The 6,074-nt window shown below is 35.1% G+C and overlaps 1 long non-coding RNA gene across 1 annotated transcript; it reads left to right on the top strand.

Annotated features, from left to right (window-relative positions):
- The first annotated feature begins 342 nt into the window (after nt 1-342).
- LOC149227309 (uncharacterized) lies at nt 343-1,700 on the top strand. The gene is made up of 3 exons (XR_016247120.1): nt 343-463; nt 665-962; nt 1,192-1,700. It is a non-coding gene; the product is annotated as an uncharacterized LOC149227309 (long non-coding RNA).
- The last annotated feature ends 4,374 nt before the right edge of the window (nt 1,701-6,074 follow it).

The following is a 6,074-nucleotide window of genomic DNA, read 5'->3' as shown; positions in this document are numbered from 1 at the left end:
GAACATTTTACCCTCTTATCTTTAGAGTCACCTAGCAGATAATGGATTGCAAGTTCGTTGGAAATGGTGGAAAGAGGAAACACATTGCTTCTAGGGTAGAAGCCGATGTTCAAACAACATCCGTTCATATTGCCATTTTATATGCAAACTATGAGCAATTCACTTGGTGCTTGGATGAACTCGACCTTGTCGTGCAGTCAAGGGGTTAACATTCTTCCGATCTTTTCAGATTCAAGCCACATCCAGCGGATAGATTTGGTAGATCGGCTTATCAAACCTTGTGATGGAAAAATTACACATTACTGGTAAGTGAATCTATGAATCTCTCTGTATATTTTTTGTTTTACGCCAATCCACGACAAAGATCTTGGGAGAAATATTGCAGAGGACAAATGGATGCTCTGTAGTCGTTTGCAGCAGACGACCAACACAGATTGAAGTTTTCTTGGAGCTATCGTCTTGTGTAAGTGCTTCAATCATTTCAAACTTTGTCTTCTATTTAAAATGAATATTTCAAGTTTGTTTATTCCAAGCGTGATAGATCTGCCTGGTGTATATTTTTCCTCTTTGAATTAGTAGATAATGAAGAGTGATAGATCTGTACACTTCTCAAGTTTTTTTAAGGGCAGAATGATAAATCTGTATATTTTTCTTCAATGAATAGGTAATAAGCGAAGTTCCCGGAGGTCAATACATACATATCTCATATGCAAAGGGATTCGTTCAAAAATATTATAATAGGAAAGATAAGGGATCAGGTCCTCGGTGTCTGTCTGACGCATCTATTCACTGTTTCCCAATTTTGAGTTATGAGGAACTGACATCTTGTTGCAACCGAAGACTGGGGTTACCACATCTTATAATTCCTTGTATTCCCGGATTCATGTGGAGAAATTCAGTGTTACAAGTGATTGGGAGGAAATTACAACCATTGTGGCAGCATGAATTTATGGTAGACAAAGGTATCTTGCTTCAGGTACTATCTTTTTTATTCATATAAAGAAAAAGCGTTTTTTTCCACTGAAAAAAAAAGTATCTTGCTTCATATTTTCATTCCATTTCATCTCTCTCTCTCTCTCTCTCTCTCTCTCTCTCTCTCTCTCTCTCTCTATATATATATATATATATATATATATATATATATATATATATATCTACGTGTACCTGAAAGCTAAATATTTGCATTTGCAGGTGCCTCTACAACTGCCAGAATAAAATATATGGACTTCCCTTTGACACATTCCAAAGACCATAGGGAAACAAAGCAGCTTATTTGCCAACATCTGACCTTGTATTCTTGTAAAGAATTGAGACAATTAGGGGAGTTTTGCAGTTGGGAAAAAAACTTCCAGAGTTAAATGTCCGCGGGTGTGAACAAGTAGAGAAGCTTTCGTGCCTTGAAACGTTGATATCTTTGGAGGTGATTGATGTTTCTTGGTGTCGGAAGCTGCCTGCGTAATGTTCGTAACTGTTCCAAACTGCAAAAGGGGAGGTGGAATTCTTGATCAGTTGCACCAACAATTGAATGAAAACCTCTGCTGAAGATGGCAGTGTTGTGTTACAAAGAACACAGAAAAAACAACAGTTTCGATTGTTTAAGTTATGACGAGCGTTGAGATTGTTTAATCCTTGTCAAAATAGTATAGTAGCACATCGTAGTCTTCGGTTATAAACAACACAGCGAAAGCAGCAGTGTCTAGCGCTTACGATATGTCATAAGGTGTTCCCTCAAGATTAGACCAAAAAAACGTATAAAAACCAAAATTTTCCACCTAATTATGTCATAAGGTGTTCCCTCTGAGATTAACTCCCTTCATAGGGCACCTGTGCCATCATGAGCTGTGATTAACCCTTCTAGGCCACCTATGCTTTGATTGGAATGTTAGACGATTAAAATAGTTCAGACCATTGGATTGATTTTTTTACAAGTGTAATGCGTTCCCTCCAAGATTAACTCCCTGGGATTCCCAGGGGACCTGTAATGACCCGTCTATAAATAAAATACAAGTATTAGCATACATACGAGACCTCCATACGATAGCTACGTATGCATGGACCCACATGTATCACACTATATGTAAACTAGTTACTACATGAGGAGATATAAATTAAGGTAATAAAGTAATACCTCACTAGAGTATCATATATATGATAAGTCCTTAAAACTAGCATAAACTATTAATTTTAAAGTACAGATTAAAATTTATAATCTAAAATTAATAAAATAATAATATAAATTAATTAAAAATTAAAAATTTAATTAATTCAAAAAAATCTTATTTCAAACTACGTATCCAAATAAAAATCAACGAAATCATATGATATTTGATCTCATAAAAGTTACACGTATCCAAATTATTGACACGAAGATGAGAAGAAGGCGGTGGATGAAGAAATAAAAGGAGAAGGGAAAAACCATTTTGGGGGCAGCAGAGTTAAGAACAATTTCTAGATACTGTAAGTCTTGATTATACTGAAGTTTTTGGGCATGGGGGAATCAGATTGCTTCAATTGGAAAGCTTTCTGAGACTGAGCACCTAGGTTGTAGTTAGTTCGGCAAGGAGTTTTTGGCCATTTAGTAACGTAGTCAGACAAGAGTTGCAACAAAGAAGACAACAGAGCGGACATATTGTCAGCAAAGTAGACAGGTTAGTATTCATTAGATTAATCTTTCAAATTCAGTATTCAAATTTTCATGTTCTGGTAAAAAAAAAAAACAACCTGGAGTCATGGGAGGACTGTGCAAATCACACTCCCCTAGACGTGTGATGATGATTTCCAGATGCCTACTGGGAAATCAGGTTGATATAATCAACGCTGACACCCTTAAGAGTCTATGAATGGTTAATCAGTATAGCTGACACCATGGCATACTCTAGTAGAGGACGGATAGGATGGAAGCGGAAGATATTAGGAAGGATAGGATGATTCTAGAGTAGCTTGAAGAATCAACCAGGGCAGGACATGAATATTATATTTGTCCACTCTGATGTCTACTTTGCTACAATTCTTGTCCGACTGCGTTACTAAACGGCCAAAACCTCCCTACCGAACTGAGTACAACCTAGGTACTTAATCTCAGAAAACTTTCCAATTGAAGCAATCTGATTCCCCCGTGCCCAAAAACTTCAGTATAATCAAGACTTACAGTATCCAGAAATTGTTCTTAACTCTGCTGCCCCCAAAATGGTTTTTCCCTTCTCATTTTATTTCTTCATCCACCGCCTTCTTCTCATCTTCATGTCAATAATTTGGTTACGTGTAACTTTTATGAAATCAAATCTCATATGGTTTCGTTGATTTTTATTTAGATACGTAGTTTGAAATAAGATTTTTTTGAATTAATTAAATTAATTAAATTTTTAATTTTTAATTAATTTATATTATTATTTTAATAATTTTAGATTATAAATTTTAATCTGTACTTTAAAATTAATATTTTCTACTAGTTTTAAGGACTTATCATATATATGATACTCTGGTGAGGTATTACTTTATTACCTTAATTTATATCTCCTCCTGTAGTAACTAGTTTACATATAGTGCGATACATGTGGGTCCATGCATATGTAGCTATCGTATGAAGGTCTCGTATGTATGTTAATACTCGTATTTTATTTATAGACGAGTCATTACATACATCCCTCCTTCCAAAAACTTCATCCCGAAGTTAAGATTACTAAAATATTAATGTGAGTATATAGGTCCTTATATTTCATTTTATTTTGGTATTTAAAAATTTTGTTTTCTTAAATATTTTAACATTTTAAAAATATAATATTCATGTCCTACCCCAGTTGATTCTTCAAGCTACTCTAGAATCATCCTATCCTTCCTAATCTCTTCCGCTTCCATCCTATCCATCCTCTACTAGAGTATGCCATGGTGTCAGCTATACTGATTAACCATTCATAGACTCTCAAGGGTGTCAGCGTTGATTATATCAACCTGATTGCCCAGTAGGCATCTGGCAGTCATCATCACACGTCTAGGGGAGCGTGATTCGCATAGTCCTCCCATGACTCTAGGTTTTTGGAGGATAAACGGTGGGCAATACCTCCACCCCTCCTAGTGGGACCAGAGTTAATGTTCTTTCATGGAACCTTATTGAGTCTTAATTGTACTGAAGTTTTTGTCATCACGTGGCCGTTTTGGTAACAATACTAGCTGCAATGTAAACACTTATCCATATATTATAACATGTGCATCAATATATACATAAAATAAACAATTTCTGTATAGCTTATACATGTTATCTCTAGTACAACATATTTCGTCATGTCCTGCTCATGTTATCGATTTTCATATTGAAATTGTAATCATTCTTTTATTTCTACCTCATCGATATGCATAAATGAAGAAAAAATTATAATATCTTAATTCCCATCAGAATTCATGATTTAAATTTTATAGCAAAATTAATCAAATATTTAACTTTACTTGGATATCTATAATATAGTAAGATCAAATTGAATAACATATTTTGTCTTGGTATCCACGTACCAGTGGAATTAAGCAGATAACATATCATAAAAATTCACGTTATATGTTATCATTCCAAAATGGTTTTGAGCATCTGATTTAAAGTAAAGTAAATATATACAAAATATGACTTAAAGTTCTTCAAAATTGACACAAGTTGGGGTATTTTTGACATATGATTTTCGTATCTTCCCAAGTAGCCGATCCAGGTTTATATTTGTCCCATTGGACCTTAACTTGGTCTACCAGACAATTCCTGAGCTGTTGAAACCTACATTCTAGTATACGTAATGATATGATTCCTTCGTTCGATACCTGCAGTTCCTTCCATTGAAGGTTATGAGATTTGTCAATTATTTAATGTCTTAATACAGATACATAAAATACATTATGAAATTTATGCAAGTGAGGTGGCAGTGCAAGATGATAGGCGACAAGTCCAACTCTTTCCATGACTTTAAATGGTCCAATAAATCGGGGTGAAAATTTTGTCCCTTTTTCGAATCGGATGGTGCTTTTATTTGGTTTGATGCGGATGAAAACTTGATCCCCTAATTCATACTTTCTGTCAGTTCTGTGGGAATAAACATAACTCTTTTATCTATCATGTGCTTCTTTTATCTGTTGTCTAATTTGTTTTACTTGTTCCTCCATCTCTTGAATTAATTCTGGCCCTACTATCACCTGATCTTCTAATCTGTCCCAATTTAACAGTGTTCTACAAGGTCTGTCGTATAATGCTTCAAATGGAGGCATTCCGATTGAATTGTGGTAACTGTTATTGTATGCAAATTCGACTAAGGATAAGTACTTTTCCCAGTGTGATTGCTGATCCATAACACACATCCTCAACATATCTTGAAGTACTTGATTTACCATTTCTGTTTGCCCATCAGTCTTAGGATGATAAGCTGTACTCAAATTTAGTTGAGTTCCTAAGGCTGACTGCATGCAAGTCCAGAATCTTGAAGTGAATCGTGAGTCTCTATCTGATATGATCTTCTTAGGTACTCCATGAAATCTGATAATTTCATTTATGAATACTCGAGCTACTTCAGCAACTTTATAAGTACCTCTTACGGGAATGAAATGGGCACTTTTTGTTAATTTATCCACTACCACCAGAATAGCATTGTGTCTTTGAAAAGTAAGAGGTAGTCCAATGATAAAATCCATAGAAATGATCCCCCATTTGGTCATAGGAATGTCATGAGGTTGTAGGAGACCTGCTGGATGACAATGATCAACTTTTACTCGTTGACATTCCAAACATCTTGCAACGAATTGAACGTTATCACGCTTCATGCCCGACCAGAAGAAGAGTTTCTTGGTATCAGTATACATTTTCTTTACTCCAGGATGTGCACAATATACTGCTTTGTGGGATTCCTTAGGATGGTGTCTCGGAGATCCCTATTATCAAGAATATACATCCTTCCATGAAATCATAAGATTCCATCATTTTCTAGTTCATATTCTTCAAACTTAGGTTCTTTTGGCTTTTTACTATCAAGACTAAATCGTACCTTTAAATACCAGCTATCTCTTATGAGATGTTCTAGTACTCGTTGCCTTAAGTCTACTTTGATAGG

Source organism: Pinus tabuliformis, chromosome J (genome assembly GCF_031772625.1).
Source record: "Pinus tabuliformis cultivar Carrire ecotype Pingquan chromosome J, CPIR1, whole genome shotgun sequence".
Classification (NCBI taxonomy): Eukaryota; Viridiplantae; Streptophyta; class Pinopsida; order Pinales; family Pinaceae; genus Pinus; species Pinus tabuliformis.
Note: the sequence above shows the minus strand (reverse complement) of the source record. Positions and strands in the feature narration are given on the sequence as shown.